At 48.9% G+C, this 20330-nt stretch overlaps 1 long non-coding RNA gene across 1 annotated transcript in view; it reads left to right on the top strand.

Annotated features, from left to right (window-relative positions):
- Window positions 1-19523, top strand: part of LOC132401014 (uncharacterized) — a 30396-nt gene extending 10873 nt beyond the window's left edge. The window contains exons 2-3 of the long non-coding RNA XR_009514451.1: window positions 3663-3824; window positions 16308-19523. This is a non-coding gene — a long non-coding RNA (uncharacterized LOC132401014). The remainder of the gene's footprint in view (window positions 1-3662; window positions 3825-16307) is intronic.
- Window positions 19524-20330: the final 807 nt, after the last annotated feature.

The following is a 20330-nucleotide window of genomic DNA, read 5'->3' as shown; positions in this document are numbered from 1 at the left end:
GGGTACAAACCCCTGCAACTGCAGATCCACCCCAGGGCAGAAACCCCTTCAACTGCAGATCCACCCCAGGGCAGAAACCCCTTCAACTGCAGATTCACCCCAGAGTAGAAACCCCTTCAACTGCAGATCCACCCCAGGGCAGAAATCCCTTCCATCACAGATCCACCCCAGGGTAGAAACCCTTTTGACCACAGATCCACCCCAGAGCACAAACCCCTTTGATTGCAGATACACCCCAGGGTACAAACCCGTTTGACTGCAGATACATTCCAGGGCACAAACCCGTTTGACTGCAGATACATTCCAGGGCACAAACCCCTTTGACTGCAGATACACCCCAGGGCACAAACCCCTTCTACCACAGATACACCCCAGGGTACAAACCCGTTTGACTGCAGAGACATTTCAGGGCACAAACCCCTTTGACTGCAGATACACCCCAGGGCACAAACCCCTTCTACCACAGATACACCCCAGGGTACAAACCCGTTTGACTGCATATAAACCCAGGGTACAAACCCAGTTGACTGCAGATACATTCCAGGGCACAAACCCCTTTGACTGCAGATACACCCCAGGGTACAAACCCGTTTGACTGCAGAGACATTCCAGGGCACAAACCCCTTTTACTTCAGATCCATCCCAGGACACAAACCCCTTCAGCTGTAGATCCAGCCTAGTGCACAACACCGTTCAATTGCAGACCCACTTCAGGCCACAAATCTCTCTCAGTTTCTCAGCTTAGAAACAGGATCTTTGGCCCAGATGGCTCAGGCATAGTGCCCCACGAAGATTGTATCACATTTGGACCATATACATCTGAACTCCTCCTATACATATACTTAGCCAAATATTTTCTATACATTATTATTGTACCTACCTCAGTCACTCTGCCTGGAAGCTCGTTCCATATACTTACTATCCTCTGTGTTTAGAAATTGCCCTTTCTGGTCTCTTTTAAATCTTTCACTTCTCATCTTAAACCTGGATCCTTTGCTTTTTAGTTCCCCTTCTCTGTAAAAAAAATGTGTGCGTTCACCCTATCTACTCCCCTCATGAATAATATTCAAGTTGGATAGCCTCCAACCAGCATGAACATTGATTTCTCAAACTTCCCGTAATTGCCCCCCCCCACTTCACCATTCTCCATTCCTGTTTCTCTCTCACCTTATCTACTTACCTGCCCATCACCTCCCACTGGTGCTCGTCCTCCTTCTTTCTTCCATGGCCTTCTATCCTCTCCTATCCTCTCCTTCTCCAGTCCTTTATCTCTTTTGCCAATCAACTTCCCAGCTCTTTACTTCACCCCTCCGCCTCTCCCAGCTTCACCTACTACCTTGTACTTCTTCCTCCCCTCCCCCCCATTGTGACTTCTCTTTCTTACCAGTGCTGCTGAAGGGTCTTGGTCTGAAACATCAACTGTTTACTCTTTTCCAGAGATGCTGCCTGGCCTGCTGATTTCCTCCAGCATTTTGTGGTCCCTCAACACCAGCTCCACAGCCAAGAAAGCCCAGCAGCATCTCTACTTTCTGCGAAGGCTGAGGAAAGTCCATCTCCCACCCCCCATCCTCATCACATTCTACAGGGGTTGTATTGCCTGGTTTGGGAATTGCACTGTCTCAGATCACAAGACCCTGCAGCAGTTAGTGAGGTCAGCTGAGAAGATCATCGGGGTCTCTCTTCCCCGCTATTACAGACATTCATACCACATGCTGCATCCGCAAAGCTAACAGTATTGTGAAGGACCCCACTTCTCCCTCCTGCCATCTGAGAAAAGGCACCAAAGCATTTGGGCTCTCACAACCAGACTAGGTAACAATTTCTTCCCTCCAAGCCATCAGACTCCTCAATACTCAGAGTCTAGACTGACATTGTAATTTGTCCTCTACTGTGCCCATTGTCTTGTTTTTTAATTATTGTACTGCCCTGCACTGTTTTGTACACTTTATGTAGTCCTGTGCAGGTCTGTAGTCTCGTGTAGTTTTTATGTTATTTTTACGTAGTCTAGTGTAGCCTTGTGCTATCTCACATAGTCTAGTGTAGTTTTGTGTTGTTTCATGTAGCACCAGGGTCCTGGAGGAACGTTGTTTTGCTTTTACTGTGTACTGTACCAGCAGTTTATAGTCAAAATGACAATAAACTTGACTTGACTTGTATGTGCAGCTTTGGCCCATAATATTGTACTGAACTAATTAACAAACACGAGGAAATCTGCAGATGCTGGAAATTCAAACAACAACACACACAAAATGCTGGTGGCTAAACTGGTAATTAAACTGGTAATTAAATGTCTAACTAAGCTAATTGCTTCTACTTACTAAATCCCCATATTCCTTCATTCTCTGCACAGTCATATGCCAAGCTAAGAGCATCCTAAAGGCCTCTGTCAGATTTGCCTCCACTACCATCCCTGGCAGGGTACTCCAAGTACACATCTCTCTGTGTAAAACACTTGCCCTCCACATCTCCTTTAGCCTTAAGCCCCTCTAGCTTAAATGCCCTCCAGTGTTAGACATTTCAATCATAGGAAAAAAAGATACTAGTCTCTACTCTATCTATGCCATTCATAAAATTTTATCAGGTCCCCTCTCAGCCTCAGCTGCTCCAGAGAAAGATATTGGCATGAGTAGAGGAATGACTGACAGCCAGGAGGCAGTGAGTGGAGATTAAAGGTGCCTTTTCTAATTGGCTGCCAGTGACTAATGGTGTTCCTCAGGGTCAGTATCGAGACCGCTGCTTTTTCTATTGTTTGTCAATGATCTGGATAATGGAATTGATAGTTTCGTGGCAAAGTTTGTGGATGATATGAAGATAGGTGGAGGGGTAGGTAGTGCTGAGGAACTGCAGCAGGACTTAGACAAATTGGAAGAATGGGCAAAAAAGTGGCAGGTGGAATACAGTGTTGGGAAATGTATGATATTTTGGTAAAAGGAACAACAGTGCAGACTATTATCTAAACAGGGAGAAGGTTCATACATCAGAGCTGTAGAGGGATTTAGGAGTCCTCGTGCAAGACTCTGTAAGATTAATTTACAGGTTGAGTCTGTGATAAAGAAGGCAAATGCAATGTTGGCATTTATTTCAAGGGGAATAGAATATAAAAGCAAGGAGATAATGCTGAGACTTTCTAAGTCACCAGTCAGGCGAACTTGAAGTATTGTCAGTAGTTTTGGGCCCCATATCTCAGAAAGGATGTGTTGTCATTGCAGAGAGTCCAGAGGAGATTCACGATAATGATTCCAGGAATGAGGAGCATTTGGCAGCTTTGGGCCTGTATTCACTGAAATTTGGAAGAATGTGAGGAGATCTCATTGAGACCTACTGAATGTTGAAAGGACTACATAAGGTAGATGCAGAGAGGATATTTCCTATGGTAGGGGTGTCCAGAACTAGAGGGCACAGCCTCAAAAGTGAGCAGCAATCTTTTAGAACAGAGGTGAGGAGGAATTTTAACAACCAGAGAGTAGTGAATCTGTGGAATGCTCTGCCACAGACCGTAGTGGAGGCCGAGTCCGTGGAAACATTTAAAGTTTCCTGATTGGTCAGAGCATCAAATGTACGGGGTTGAGTGGGATCCAGGATCAGCCATGATGAAATAGCGGAGAGAGACTTGATGGGCTGAATGGTGTAATTCTGCTCTTGTGTCTTATATTTGAACCCAGAGGACCCTCCAACGGAAGCGACTGAACACAGCAGCCTCCTGGAGAAGAGCGACTCGAACCCAGCGGCCTTTTCTAAGAAGAGCAAATTGAACCCAGGGGTCCTGCCAAGACTCCGAGGAGAGCGACTGCTCGCCTACCTCGGCATTTGCCTCGCTTTAATTGGTGAGAAGTGCAGTCAATTATGGCCCGTCACCTCCTCTCTCAGCTTCTTGCAGTAGCTTGTGCTCGCGCTGCTCTCCTGGAGTTTTCTTGGAGACAGCTCACTCCATCGAACTGTAGACTGTAGGTCACAGGCTCCAACAATTCCATAAACAAAATCATGATAAAAAGAATAAGTAGAAGACGTAGAAAAATTGAAATGATTGACTATCTGGTAGATGTCACCCGAGGAGTTGTTTGCTGGCACCATCTTGACCGCCATCTTCAGGAAAACATGTCTTACAAGATAGCTTGTAGAAAAAAGTCACACCCCTGCTGAGTGCATGGTGGTCTGACGCTGGATAGAGTAGAGGGGTGCACAACCTCACAACCTCTTTTCAAAGTTAAAAATGAGCTTATTGTCATACGTACAATTATGTGTGTGCGTCAGTGCAATTAAAAACCTGCTTACAAACATGTAACATCATAAGAGCAGGATTCATAAGAAAAACAGAAATTAAACTGACATTTTTACAAGAGTGAACACAATTAGAACAAAAAACTGAAATCCACCTCTGTGCAAAGCGATCCATCAGTCATACTGATGCTATACTGACATAGAGGTTATGGTTGTGCCAGTTGGCTCAAGACTGAATGGTTGAAGAGAAGTTGCTGTTCTTGAACCTGGTGGTGAGGGAGTTCAGGTTTCTGTATTTCCTGTAACTATCAATCACAGTTGGATGGGTCTTTCATTGTGAAGCAGCAGAGACGACAGAGAGGTGCTATCTGTAGCCTTCCTAATCGCTTCCAGTGGCCCACCCACACAACACCTTTTCCTCAGGATTCCACTGGTTTTCACAAAGGGTAGGAACCCTCTGTGGGGGCAAAGGGAAATTTCTACCTCTAGCTGAATCAAGCTATGGGAGGTTTTGCCTGTATAACTGTCTCCTTAGTGTTTCACCCATCCACAGGTTGTTTTTGCTTGGCAGTGTGGGCAGTTGTCTGAACCGGAGGGGTGTGGCCAGTTGTCCGGACTGGGGGGTGTGGGCAATTGTCTGGACCAGGGGGTGTGGGCAGTTATCTGATCTGGAGGGGTGTGGGCAGTTGTCTGGACCAGGGGGTGTGGGCAAGTTTTCTGAACCGGAGGGGTGTGGGCAGTTGTCCGAACCTGAGGGGTGTGGGCAGTTGTCTGGACCAGGTGGTGTAGTCAGCTGTCTGGACCAGGTGGTGTGGGCAGTTGTCTGAACCGGAGGGGTGTGGCCAGTTGTCCGGACTGGGGGGTGTGGGCAGTTGTCTGGACCAGGTGGTGTGGGCAGTTGTCTGAACCGGAGGGGTGTGGCCAGTTGTCCGGACTGGGGGGTGTGGGCAATTGTCTGGACCAGGGGGTGTGGGCAGTTATCTGATCTGGAGGGGTGTGGGCAGTTGTCTGGACCAGGGGGTGTGGGCAAGTTTTCTGGACCAGGGGGTGTGGTCAGCTGTCTGGACCAGGGGGTGTGGGCAGTTGTCTGGACCGGAGGGGTGCGGGCAGTTGTCTGAACCAGGGGATGTGGGCAGTTGTCTGGACCAGGGGGTGTGGGCAGTTGTCTGGACCAGGGGGTGTGGGCAGTTGTCTGGACCAGGGGGTGTGGGCAGCTGTCTGGACCAGGGGGTGTGGGCAGTTGTCTGGACCAGGGGGTGTGGGCAGTTGTCTGGACCAGGGGGTGTAGTCAGCTGTCTGGACCAGGTGGTGTGGGCAGTTGTCTGAACCAGGGGGTGTGGGCAGTTGTCTGGACCAGGGGGTGTGGGCAGTTGTCTGGACCAGGGGGTGTGGGCAGTTGTCTGGACCAGGGGGTGTAGTCAGCTGTCTGGACCAGGTGGTGTGGGCAGTTGTCTGAACCAGGGGGTGTGGGCAGTTGTCTGGACCAGGGGGTGTGGGCAGTTGTCTGGACCAGGGGGTGTGGGCAGTTGTCTGAACCAGGGGGTGTGGGCAGTTATCTGGACCAGGGGGTGTGGGCAAGTTGTCTGGACCAGGGGATGTGGGCAGTTGTCTGAACCGGAGGGGTGTGGGCAGTTGTCTGGACCAGGGGGTGTGGGCAGTTGTCTGAACCAGGGGGTGTGGGCAGTTATCTGGACCAGGGGGTGTGGGCAAGTTTTCTGGACCAGGGGGTGTGGTCAGCTGTCTGGACCAGGGGGTGTGGGCAGTTGTCTGGACCGGAGGGGTGCGGGCAGTTGTCTGAACCAGGGGATGTGGGCAGTTGTCTGGACCAGGGGGTGTGGGCAGTTGTCTGGACCAGGGGGTGTGGGCAGCTGTCTGGACCAGGGGGTGTGGGCAGTTGTCTGGACCAGGGGGTGTGGGCAGTTGTCTGGACCAGGGGGTGTGGGCAGTTGTCTGGACCAGGGGGTGCAGTCAGCTGTCTGGACCAGGTGGTGTGGGCAGTTGTCTGAACCAGGGGGTGTGGGCAGTTGTCTGGACCAGGGGGTGTGGGCAGTTGTCTGGACCAGGGGGTGTGGGCAGTTGTCTGAACCAGGGGGTGTGGGCAGTTATCTGGACCAGGGGGTGTGGGCAAGTTGTCTGGACCAGGGGATGTGGGCAGTTGTCTGAACCGGAGGGGTGTGGGCAGTTGTCTGGACCAGGGGGTGCGGGCAGTTGTCTGGACCAGGGGGTGCGGGCAGTTGTCTGAACCAGGGGATGTGGGCAGTTGTCCGAACCTGAGGGGTGTGGGCAGTTGTCTGGACCAGGGGGTGCGGGCAGTTGTCTGGACCAGGGGGTGCGGGCAGTTGTCTGAACCAGGGGATGTGGGCAGTTGTCTGAACCGGAGGGATGTGGGCAGTTGTCCGAACCTGAGGGGTGTGGGCAGTTGTCTGGACCAGGGGGTGCGGGCAGTTGTCTGAACGGGAGGGGTGTGGTCAGTTGTCTGGACCGGAGGGGTGTGGGCAGTTGTCTGGACCAGGGGGTGTGGTCAGTTGTCTGGACCGGAGGGGTGTGGGCAGTTGTCTGGACCAGGGGGTGCGGGCAGTTGTCTGGACCAGGGGATGTGGGCAGTTGTCTGGACCAGGGGGTGTGGGCAGTTGTCTGGACCAGGGGATGTGGGCAGTTGTCTGGACCGGAGGGGTGTGGGCAGTTGTCTGGACCAGGGGGTGCGGGCAGTTGTCTGGACCAGGGGATGTGGGCAGTTGTCTGGACCAGGGGGTGTGGGCAGTTGTCTGGACCAGGGGATGTGGGCAGTTGTCTGGACCAGGGGGTGTGGGCAGTTGTCTGGACCAGGGGGTGTGGGCAAGTTGTCTGGACCAGGGGATGTGGGCAGTTGTCTGAACCAGGGGATGTGGGCAGTTGTCCGAACCTGAGGGGTGTGGGCAGCTGTCTGGACCAGGGGGTGCGGGCAGTTGTCTGGACCAGGGGGTGTGGGCAGTTGTCTGGACCAGGTGGTGTGGGCAGTTGTCTGAACCAGGGGATGTGGGCAGTTGTCTGAACCAGGGGATGTGGGCAGTTGTCTGGACCAGGGGGTGCGGGCAGTTGTCTGGACCAGGGGGTGTGGGCAGTTGTCTGGACCAGGTGGTGTGGGCAGTTGTCTGAACCAGGGGATGTGGGCAGTTGTCTGAACCGGAGTGGTGTGGGCAGTTGTCTGGACCAGGGGGTGCGGGCAGTTGTCTGAACCGGAGGGGTGTGGTCAGTTGTCTGGACCAGGGGGTGCGGGCAGTTGTCTGAACCGGAGGGGTGTGGGCAGTTGTCTGGACCAGGGGGTGCGGGCAGTTGTCTGAACCGGAGGGGTGTGGTCAGTTGTCTGGACCAGGGGGTGCGGGCAGTTGTCTGAACCGGAGGGGTGTGGGCAGTTGTCTGGACCGGAGGGGTGTGGTCAGTTGTCTGGACCAGGGGGTGCAGGCAGTTGTCTGAACCGGAGGGGTGTGGGCAGTTGTCTGGACCGGAGGGGTGTGGGCAGTTGTCTGAACCGGAGGGGTGTGGTCAGTTGTCTGGACCAGGGGGTGCGGGCAGTTGTCTGAACCGGAGGGGTGTGGGCAGTTGTCTGAACCGGAGGGGTGTGGGCAGTTGTCTGGACCGGAGGGGTGTGGTCAGTTGTCTGGACCAGGGGGTGCGGGCAGTTGTCTGAACCGGAGGGGTGTGGGCAGTTGTCTGGACCGGAGGGGTGTGGGCAGTTGTCTGAACCGGAGGGGTGTGGTCAGTTGTCTGGACCAGGGGATGCGGGCAGTTGTCTGAACCGGAGGGGTGTGGGCAGTTGTCTGGACCAGGGGGTGCGGGCAGTTGTCTGAACCAGGGGATGTGGGCAGTTGTCTGAACCGGAGGGGTGTGGGCAATTGTCTGGACCAGGGGGTGCGGGCAGTTGTCTGGACCAGGGGGTGTGAGCAGTTGTCTGGACCAGGGGGTGCGGGCAGTTGTCTGAACCGGAGGGGTGTGGGCAGTTGTCTGGACCAGGGGGTGCGGGCAGTTGTCTGAACCGGAGGGGTGTGGTCAGTTGTCTGGACCAGGGGGTGCGGGCAGTTGTCTGAACCGGAGGGGTGTGGGCAGTTGTCTGGACCGGAGGGGTGTGGTCAGTTGTCTGGACCAGGGGGTGCGGGCAGTTGTCTGAACCGGAGGGGTGTGGGCAGTTGTCTGGACCGGAGGGGTGTGGGCAGTTGTCTGAACCGGAGGGGTGTGGTCAGTTGTCTGGACCAGGGGGTGCGGGCAGTTGTCTGAACCGGAGGGGTATGGGCAGTTGTCTGAACCGGAGGGGTGTGGGCAGTTGTCTGGACCGGAGGGGTGTGGTCAGTTGTCTGGACCAGGGGGTGCGGGCAGTTGTCTGAACCGGAGGGGTGTGGGCAGTTGTCTGGACCGGAGGGGTGTGGGCAGTTGTCTGAACCGGAGGGGTGTGGTCAGTTGTCTGGACCAGGGGGTGCGGGCAGTTGTCTGAACCGGAGGGGTGTGGGCAGTTGTCTGGACCAGGGGGTGCGGGCAGTTGTCTGAACCAGGGGATGTGGGCAGTTGTCTGAACCGGAGGGGTGTGGGCAATTGTCTGGACCAGGGGGTGCGGGCAGTTGTCTGGACCAGGGGGTGTGAGCAGTTGTCTGGACCAGGGGGTGCGGGCAGTTGTCTGAACCGGAGGGGTGTGGTCAGTTGTCTGGACCAGGGGGTGCGGGCAGTTGTCTGAACCGGAGGGGTGTGGTCAGTTGTCTGGACCAGGGGGTGCGGGCAGTTGTCTGAACCGGAGGGGTGTGGTCAGTTGTCTGGACCAGGGGGTGTGGGCAGTTGTCTGGACCAGGGGGTGTGGGCAGTTGTCTGAACCGGAGGGGTGTGGTCAGTTGTCTGAACCAGGGGATGTGGGCAGTTGTCTGAACCGGAGGGGTGTGGGCAGTTGTCTGAACCAGGGGATGTGGGCAGTTGTCTGAACCGGAGGGGTGTGGGCAGTTGTCTGAACCAGGGGTGTGGGCAGTTGTCTGGACCAGGGGGTGCGGGCAGTTGTCTGAACCGGAGGGGTGTGGTCAGTTGTCTGGACCAGGGGGTGCGGGCAGTTGTCTGAACCGGTGGTTTTCACTCATCCAAGTAACCCCTGAACTGAATGGCTTTCAGAGGACATTGAGCAGTCATCCTGAGCTAATCCCATTTGCCTGCCTTTAGCCCATATCTCTCCTCTCTAACATTTCCTATCCATATACTGTAACTCTCCAAACGTAATTTTAAATGTTGCAATTTTATCCACCCCACCCTTTCTTCTGGCTACCCCTTCAGGTGAAAAACCTTCCCCTAGGTTCCCTTTAAATCTATTCCGCCTAATATTAAGCCTATGGTATATGTTATAGTTTTAAACTCCCCGATCCTAGGCAAACAGCTATGATTACAACCCAATCTATGCCTCTCATAACATTGTAAGTCTTTATATTTTACCCTTTTCCGTCCTTCTCTTTAGGGAAGACATTCCCAGCCTATCCTGATTACAACAACAGCGCTGAGACTGAGAAGGTTGAGAGATTCAAGTTCTTAGGAATGAACATCACTGATAGCCTGTCCTGGCCCAAACATGTTGACACCATGGGCAAAAAAGCTCACCATTGCCTCTACTTCCTCTGGAAGCTAAATAAATTTAGCATGCCCCTTTAGATCCACACCAAGTTTTAATCAATTCACTAAAGAAACCATCTATCTGGATGCACCATGGTTTGTTATGGCAACTGCTCTGCCCATAACCATAAGAAACTACAGAGAGTTGTGGACACTGCTCAGCACATCATGGAAGCTAGCCTCCCCTCCACTGATAATTCTCACTGCCTCAGCAAAGTACCCAGCGTGATCAAAGGTGCCATCCGCCCTGGACGTTCTGTCCCCTCCCACTGAACTAAAGATACAAAAGCGTGAAAACACATATCCCTAGGCTCAAGGACAGTTTCTATCCCACTGTTGTCGAGACTATTGAACGATAACGGTGAACAATAAGATGGACACTTGATCTCACTATAACTTTGTACTTTATTTCCTACACAGCACTTTATCAGAAATTATTATACTTTATTCTGCACTGTCTTGTTTTGCCTAGTACTACGTCAAAGCACAATAGTAGTGAATTGATCATTATTAAAGAAACAAGGCATGTTTTTCACTATACCTCTCAGTATATGTGATAATAATACACCAATTTATCAATTTACCAGTTTACTCAGTCATTCCTTATAACTCAAGTCCTCCACTTTGTTGTGAATCTTTTCTGCATGCTCTCTAGCTTCATCACAAGCAAGGCAAGCGGAGCTGCACGTAATACCCAAATGTGGCCTAATCAATGACTTGTAACCTGTTCACTGACCTACCAGCATGTCAAAGGGAGGGAATAAAAGCAACTGGGGAAACCCATGTATTCACGGGAAGAATCTGAAACACGGCTGTGTCACCAGTGTGAGACAAGGGTGGAGGAGTGCAGGACAAGCAGTGCACTATAAATCCAATACAGGAAAGAAGGTCCTGCAACTATTGTCCATCTTAACAAGAAGACTGCGCTGTCAGCGGAATGCTGGGTTCCTTCCTCACTTCCAAATTTCTACAGATGTACCATGGAGAACATTCTAACTGGCTGCATCACCGTCCGGTATCGAAAGAAGCTGCAGAAAGTAGCTCCATCGTGGGCACCAGCCTCCATAGCATTCAGGACATCTTCAAGGAGCGATGCTTCAAAATGGCAGCGTCCATCATTAAGGACCCTCGCCCTCATCACACAGGTCATACCTGCTTCTCATTGCTACCATGAGGAAGGAGGTAAAAAAGCCTGAAGGCACACACGCAACAATGCAGAAAGAGCTTCTTCTCCTCTGCCATCAGATTTCTGAACGGACATTGAACCCATGAACACTACCCCACTAATGTTTTTGCACTACTTATTTAATGTAACTATTTAATATATATCTATATATATAGATCTTTCAGATGTCATTAGAAACGGGGATTGTGCCAGAGGATTGGCATATTGCTCATGTGGTTCCCTTGTTTAAAAAGGGTTCTAGAAGGAAGCCTAGCAATTATAGACCTGTCAGTTTGACATCAGTGGTGGGTAAATTAATGGAAAGTATTCTTAGAGATAGTATTAATAATTATCTGGATAGACAGGATCTGATTAGAAGTAGCCAGCATGGATTTGTGCGTGGAAGGTCATGTTTGACAAACCTTATTGAATTTTTTGAATAAGTTACGAGGAATGGTGACGAGGGTAAGGCAGTGGATGTAGTCTATATGGACTTCAGCAAGGCCTTTGGAAAAGTTCCACATGGAAGGTTAGTTAAGAAGGTTCAGTCGTTAGGTATTAATGCTGGAGTAATAAAATGGATTCAACAGTGGCTAGATGGGAGATGCCAGAGAGTAGTGGTGGATAATTGTTTATCGGGATGGAGGCCGGTGACTAGTGGGGTGCCTCAGGGATCTGTTTTGGGCCCAATGTTGTTTGTAATATACATAAATGATCTGGATGATGGGGTGGTAAATTGGATTAGTAAGTATGCCGATGATACTAAGGTAGGAGGTGTTGTGGATAGTGAGGTGGGTTTTCAAAGCTTGCAGGGAGATTTACGCCGGTTAGAAGAATGGGCTGAACGTTGGCAGATGGAGTTTAATGCTGAGAAGTGTGAGGTTCTACATTTTGGCAGGAATAATCCAAATAGAACATACAGAGTAAATGGTAGGGCATTGAGGAATGCAGTGGAACAGAGAGATCTAGGAATAACAGTGCACAGTTCCCTGAAGGTGGAGTCTCATGTAGATAGGGTGGTGAAGAAGGCTTTTGGAACGCTGGCCTTTATAAATCAGAGCATTGAGTACAGAGTTTGGGATGTAACATTAAAATTATACAAGGCATTGGTAAGGCCAAATTTGGAATATTGTGTACAGTTCTGGTCACCGAATTATAGAAAAGATATCAATAAATTAGAGAGAGTGCAGAGACGATTTACTAGGATGTTACCTGGGTTTCAGCACTTAAGTTACAGAGAAAGGTTGAACAAGTTAGGTCTCTATTCATTGGAGCGTAGAAGGTTGAGGGGGGATTTGATCGAGGTATTTAAAATTTCGAGAGGGATAGATAGAGTTGACGTGAATAGGCTGTTTCCATTGAGAGTAGGGGAGATTCAAACGAGAGGACATGATTTGAGAGTTAGGGGGCAGAAGTTTAAGGGAAACACGAGGGGGTATTTCTTTACTCAGAGAGTGATAGCTGTGTGGAATGAGCTTCCTGTAGAAGTAGTAGAGGCCAGTTCAGTTGTGTCATTTAAGGTAAAATTGGATAGGTATATGGACAGGAAAGGAGTGGAGGGTTATGGGCTGAGTGCGGGTAGGTGGGACTAGGTGAGATTAAGAGTTCGGCACGGACTAGGAGGGCCAAGATGGCCTGTTTCCGTGCTGTGATGGTTATATGGTTATATAAAATTACTAGAGTTCACAGTTTTTATCATCATCATTGCATTATACTGCTGCCACATTAGTGATATTAAAGTGGTTCCTGACCCTGGTTCTGACTCCTCGCAGCCATCAGCCAAGCTGCATGAGTAATCCATTACCAGCCACTGCATTTTTCTACGCCCCACTCACCAGACCACCCCTGTAGCAGGAGGCAATCATTTTTCCATCCTTCATCTCAAGAGAATGTCTGTCTGCTGGACCTTGCTCGACAGTCAAATGGAAACCAGGTGATCCACAGCTAGCGAGCGAAGGAATCATCAAAAACTATGTTAATACTTTGTTACTACTCAGGCAGAATTAGCTCGTTCAAAACATTAATTCACTAATATTTTGATGGAACACAATTCTTCAGGTTACATATTGTTTGCCTTAAAAAGCAGTCGTATCAGTTTAAAGAGCAAACACGAGGAAATCTGCAGATGCTGGAAATTCAAGCAACAACACACACAAAATGATGGTGGAACACAGCAGGCCAGGCAGCACCTATAAGGAGAAGCACTGTCGACGTTTCGGGCCAAGACCCTTCGTCAGGACTAACTGAAAGGAAAGATAGTAAGAGATTTGTAAGTAGTGGGGGGAGGGGGAAATGCAAAATGATAGGAGAAGACCGGAGGGAGTGGGGTGAAGCTGAGAGCCAGAAAGGTGATTGGCGAAAGTGATACAGAGCTGGAGAAGGGAAAGGATCATGGGACCACCGACTGTGATTCCAGCCTTGAACTCCAGGCCGGGTCTTCACATGCTGCGATTGTGACTCCCGTCTCCCCTTCCCCCACCACCACTCTGCCATCCTCTCTCCCTCAGATCCCATTGTCAGCTCCTGGGCCCTCAGAGGCTCCATCTTCCTCTCACCCCAACCCTTCCCTCTCCACTGACACCACCAGCCTCCCTCCCCCCTCTAATCCCAGCTCTCATCCATGCCAGGTCTTTACCATTCCCTCCAACCTTCAACTCTCTGAGGCAGAGGGCTCTGTCCTCAGTAAGGGCCTCAGCTTTGTCCCCCTTTGCCCACACCTCAATGAGTTCTGAGTACACCATGATGCTGAATTCTTCTTCCACCAGCTCCGTCTGCGAGCTTACTTCTTTGACAAGAACTCTCCTACCCCCACCGATGACCCCTTCTCCCATCTTCAACCCTCCTCCTCTTCATGGACACCCCGCTCTGGTCTTCTGCCTGCTCTGGATCTCTTTATTGCTAATTGCCGACGGGACATCAACCGTCTCGACTTCACTGATTTTAAGTTCCTTGGCCCCCACCGCCTTATTTTCACTATGGACGTCCAGTCCCTATATACCTCCATCCCCCACCTGGATGGTCTCGAAGTTCTTCGCTTCTTTTTGGATTTCAGACCTAACCAATTCCCCTCTACCACCACTCTCCTCCATCTAGCGGTATTAGTTCTTACTCTCAATAATTTCTCCTTTGGCTCCTCCCACATCCTCCAAACCAAGGGTGTAGCCATGGGCACCCGCATGGGTCCCAGTTATGCCTGCCTTTTTGTTGGCTTTGTGGAACAGTCCATGTTCCAAGTCTATACAGGTATCCATCCCACTCTTTTCCTTCGCTACATTAACGGCTGCATTGGTGCTGCCTCTTGCAAGCATGCTGAGCTCGTTGACTTCATTAACTTTGCCTCCAACTTTCACCCTGCCTTCAAATTTACCTGGTCCATTTCCGACACCTCCCCCCCCCCCCCCCCGATCTTTCTGTCTCCATCTCTGGAGACAGCTTATCTACTGATATCTACTATAAGCCTACAGACTCTCACAGCTACCTGGACTATTCCTCTTCCCACGCTGTCTCTTGCAAAAATGCTATCCCCTTCTCACAATTCCTCTGTCTCCACCGCATCTGCTCTCAGGATGAGGCTTTCCATTCCAGGACGAAGGAGATGTCTTCCTTTTTTAAACAAAGGGGCTTCCCTTCTTCCACCATCAACTCTGCTCTCAAACACATCTCTCTCATTTCCCGCACATCTGCCCTCACCCCATCCACCCACCACCACACTCGGGATAGGGTTCCCCTTGTCCTCACCTACCACCCCACCAGCCTCCAGGTCCAACGTATAATTCTCCGTAACTTCCGCCACCACCAACGGGATCCCGCTACCAAGCACATCTTTCCCTCCCCCTCTCTTTCTGCTTTCCGCAGAGATCGCTCCCTACGTGACTCCCTTGTCCACTCGTCCCCCCCCCCCCACATCCCTTCCCACCGATCTCCTTCCTGGCACATATCCTTGAAAGCAGAACAAGTGCTACACCTGCCCTTACACTTCCTCCCTCACCACCATTCACGGCCCCAGACAGTCCTTCCAGGTGAGGCGACACTTCACCTGTGAGTCGGCTGGTGTGGTATACTGCGTCCTGTGCTCCCGGTGTGGCCTCTTATATATTGGTGAGACCCAAAGCAGACTGGGAGACCGTTTCGCTGAACACCTACGCTCGGTCCGCCAGAAAAAGAAGGATCTCCCAGTGGCCACACATTTTAATTCCACGTCCCATTCCCATTCTGATATGTCTATCCATGGCCTTCTCTACTATCAAGATGAAGCCACACTCAGGTTGGAGGTATAACACCTTATATTCCATCTGGGTAGCCTCCAACCTGATGGCATGAGCATTGACTTCTCTAACTTCTGTTAATGCCCCTCCTCCCCTTCTTACCCCATCCCTGACATATTTAGTTGTTTGCCTGTTCTCCATCTCCCTCTGGTGCTTCCCCCCACCCCACCTTCTTTCTCCCGAGGCCTCCTGTCCCATGATCCTTTTCCTTCTCCAGCTCTGTATCACTTTCGCCTATCACCTTTCCAGCTCTTAACTTCATCCCACCCCCTCCGGTCTCCTCTTATCATTTTGCATTTCCCCCTCCCCCCAACTACTTTCAAATCTCTTACTACCTTTCCTTTCAGTTAGCCCTGACGAAGGGTCTCAACCCGAAACGTCGACAGCACTTCTCCTTATAGCTGCTGCCTGGCCTGCTGTGTTCCACCAGCATTTTGTGTGTGTTAGTTGTATCAGTTTACTGCGTTTAGTCATTAGAAGGTAAAATAACAGCTTCAATATGTCATACTATTCATAGAAACTTCATTGACAACTTTATTATACTTCATTAGGAGTTTGAGATTCAACGTGTTACCAAAGACTCTAATGTGGACAGTGGAGAGCATTCTAATCTGCTATGGAGGCTCCAATGCACAGGATCACAAGAGGGTTGTGGATTCAACCATCTCCATCACGGGAACTGCCCTCCCCCCATCGAGGACGTCTTCAAAGGCAGTGTCTCAGGAAGGCAGAATCCATCGTTCAGGGCCCTCACCACCCTGGATGTGCCCCCTTTGCATTATTACCAGCGGAAGTAGGTAGAGCTGACTGAAAAATCATACCCAATATTTTAGGAGCAACTGCCCCTCTGTCACCTGAACAGTCAATGAACCCATGAAAACTACCTCACCATTTGTCTTTCGCACTATTGTTTTGTTTTTATTGTCACTTGCAGTAATTTGATGCCTTGCACTGTGCTGCTGCCACAAAACACTAAATTTCATGACATACAGTAGGTCACTGATAATAAACCTGATTGTGATTAACATTCTGATTTTGAATTTATCCAGAGCAGCTGTACATCAAAAGACACTGTGATCTATAAGCCAGGATGCACATACAGTCAGGAAGGCTCCAAGTCTTCGTTAATCTCCTGGAGGAGATGACTCAGCAGCATGCTGTCCAAGGGGTTGAGTACTGGAAGGATTTACTGACCACAGATTGCAGCTCATGTTGTGAGTCTGCAATGTTCTGGATTTTCCATGACAAACATCAGAGCCCATTGTTGCAGGCTCCTGGAAAGAACCTTCTGCGGTAAGCTGCACTGTTGAGTGTCCGAGTTGATTTCTGGCTCATGCAGCAGTCTGTGTTGCGGTGCCTTTGTTTTTTTTATATATATATATACTGTACATGTGAATGCTGCAGCTGTTGTTAAAATATGAAACCAGTCAGTTCTCAGAATCTGTGTCAGAAGGTCAATGGGATCAGATCTTAGCCCAGAACCCAATGCACCTGGAGTCCAAAGTACTCAAATTGCTAAAGCATAGAGTGCTCCTCAAACCCAATCTCAGAAGGGGGACTACAGTGGTGATCTGTAGTCACCACTACAGAAGTGGATACGCAGAAAGATTAAGGACAGAACTGGATCACTCTCCAATGCAGTGGAGATTTCTGATATCATCTGGAGACAACACATCAATCATTTGAGGACAGCAGAGTCACTTGTTAGAGAAGGAGGTAGCTATGGCTGTCAGAACCACTTCCAGGGGCTCAGAGTCAACTCCACCACCAGAGAAAGCCCCAGAACCTGAGGTTGTTTCAAAGCCACAAGCCTCACCTGCTAAGCAGGGTAACCCCCCTTGTCAGGAAAGACATTATCCCACAAGAGTAAGAAATCCTCCACAACGATTAATTGTTCAGGCCTGAATAGGACAATTTAAAAATTACAATGCTAAGGATGTCTTTAAATAGTAGTGGTATTATATCATATACTGTGTATATGCAGAAGGGATTTGGTTTTATTTGGCATTGTGTTCAGTGAAGATATTGTGGGCCCAAGACCTTATTCATGCAAAATGCTGATGGAACACAGCAGCATTTTGTGTGTGTTGTTGTTTGAATTTCCAGCATCTGCAGATTTCCTCATGTTAGACCTTATTCATGTACTGTTCTGTTCTACACAGTCACAGAACACCACAGCACATAAACATGCCCGTATCCATCACTTCCACTGCAGCCCATCTAGTGAGTGCCAGGCTGTGTTTCTGCCCACCATACCCCTCCCTTCCATGTAATAATCCAATTTTCTATGAAATGTTGCAATCGAACCCATATCCACTACTTCTGCTGCAGCTTGTTCCACCCTCACATCACCTCTGGGTGAAGAAGATCCCCCTCAGATTCCCATACGTAGTTCATCTTTCACCCTTCATCTATGACTACAGTTCTAGTCTCACCCAACCTCAGTGGAAAAAGCCTGCTTGCATTTCCCTATCTATACCCCTCATAATTTTGTGTGCCTCTATCACATCTCCCCTTGTTCTCCCACGTCCCAGGGAATAAAGTCCCTACCGGACTGATAGTGTAGTAAGGATTGTGTTGGCAAAGCTCTGAATTGAAGGAACCTTGAATTCTCTAACAGAGCAAGCCTTCCTACACAGGAAGTCAGTATTTTGAGAACGGGACTAGACCGGATGAATAATTGAACAGTTTGCTCATTTAAGGTGGAATTGAATAGAGGAATTTTTATCTCACAAACAGTTGTAAATCTTTTAGATTTTCTGTGTCGGAGATTTACAAAGGCTAAATGATTAAAGTAGTTCAAAGCAAAATTAGATGGGCTACAGGGCAGTCAAAGGTTGTTGGTTTCTTGTTTGTTACAAGAAAGACATCAGTATCCTGAAGAATCCAGACAAGATTTACAAGGATGCTGCCAGGACCTGAGGACATGAGTTACAAGGACGGGTTGGGCAAGCTAGGAGTTTATTCTTTACAACATGGAGGATTGAGGGATGTCGGTTTTAGTGAATTCTGCTGGGACCTGCGTAGGGTAACATAATTGGTGGAAATGTACAGAATTCACAACCACCGACATGGGATTGGAGTTCACTTAAAGAGGCTGGTCTGATGTGATGAGGTAATTACATAAAGGACTCTTACCACACTTTGTGTTCTGTTTTTGGTGTTCAATAGATAAGTTGTTATGATTTTTCTTAAAACATAATATGCCTCCACCATTTTATTTGTGAAAACTTACAACAGTATCCCACCTAATGGTTAATCCTCATTCATCACAGTGAGGTTGCATTACCATAACACCACCTGTATTATCTTATTAGAGTACAACAGCATCTACATTTCAAAAGCAAAGTTCTTCATGAAATCCTAAACACAAGAAAAGCATGATACAGATGACACCCAATACATCACGGGCACATCCTCTCCACCACGCACAGCATCTACAGGAAGTGCAACATCCATCATCAAGGACCCCCACTGTCTGGGCCAAGCCATCTTCTTGCAGCTACCACTGAGCAGAAGGGACAGAAGCCTGAAGTCCCACATCACCATTTTCAAGAACAGTTTCTTCCCTTCAACCATTTGGCTCTTGAACCAACATGCATAACCCTTGTACTGCCTCATTATACCTCTACAATAGATTTTTTTTCTCCCCTTCACCCTGTTGCTACCCTCTGTGGCAACCAGTGGAATCCTGGGGAAGAGGTGTTGAGGGGTAGATCACTGTTAAGTGGTTAGAAAGGCTACGATTAATACTTCTCTGTGTTTCTACTGCTTCATAATGACAGACCCACCCAACTCTGAAAGATGGAGGTACAGGAGGTACAAAAGCCAGAAGTCCTACATTGTCAGGTTCAAGAACAGCTATTTCCCTTCAACCATTCAGTTCCCAAACCAACCAGCACAATTCTAATCCCTGCCTCAGTATAACAATACTATGACCACTTTGCACTCCAATGGATTTTGTTTTCCTTTTGTTCCAATTGTGCCCTTTCTTATAAAATCTGTATTCTTATTTAAGTTTTTCTTGCCAATACTGCCTCTCTGATGCTCCGTGCCTGTGGTGCTGCTGCAAGTAAGTTTTTCATTGCACCTGTGTATACACGTAGTTGTACATATGACAATAAACTCCACTTTGATTTGCAGTTTTCTCTCAGCTATCCAGCTTCCATTGGCAATTGTTAATGCCAGATGCATGAGAATTTCTCAAGAATATCCCATATGAATTCTATTCATAAGCTTTTAAATAAATTGCCAAGTTATGTGTCGATTCCTTACCTGTTTAAATAAAAATGTTTTATACTGCAATTCTTTAAGGCTAAGCAACATCAATGTAAAAATACAGCAAAAATAAATGAAATGAATGTGCTATTAATCAGGGCAAGGCTCACTGGAATTGGGACATCGTGTTGAAACTGTACAATATGTTGAAGGGACAACACTTGGAGTATTGGGTATAGTTCAGGTCATCCTGTTATAGATGGAATGTCATTAAAGCTGGAAAGGGTACAGAAAAGATTCACGAGGATGTTACCAGGGCTGGAGGGCTTGAGGGTGGATAGGTTGGGATTGTTTTCCCTGGAGTAAAGGAAGCCAAGGAGTGGCCATATGGAGGCTTATAGGATTACAAGGGACATTAATAAAATGGATAGTCATTCTTTTTTTTAGGGTAGGGCAGTTTAAAACTAGACAGCATCAGGTTAAGGTGATATGGGATAAATTTTAAAGGGTCCTGAGGGCGGGGGAATCTTTTTCACAGAGAGTGGTGCATTTGTGGAATGAGCTGCCTTAAGAAGAGACAGAAGTCAGTGCAATTACAATGTTTAAAGGACACTTGGGCAGGTACAGTACATAGACATGAAGGGTTCAAAGGGATATGGCTAAACAGGCAGATGGGACAGGTTAGATGTGAACCTTGGTCAACATGGATGAGTTGGGCTAAAAAGCCTATGACTCTAAGAATCTATGACTATTACCATCACATAAAGAGTTAAATCTTCAGAGGATATTTCTGGTAATCAGCCTATAGCTGTGATACCCTTGTGTATAAACTTAAATAAACTAAAACTATCTTT

Source organism: Hypanus sabinus, chromosome 10, assembly GCF_030144855.1.
Source record: "Hypanus sabinus isolate sHypSab1 chromosome 10, sHypSab1.hap1, whole genome shotgun sequence".
Taxonomy (NCBI): domain Eukaryota; kingdom Metazoa; phylum Chordata; class Chondrichthyes; order Myliobatiformes; family Dasyatidae; genus Hypanus; species Hypanus sabinus.
Note: the sequence above shows the minus strand (reverse complement) of the source record. Positions and strands in the feature narration are given on the sequence as shown.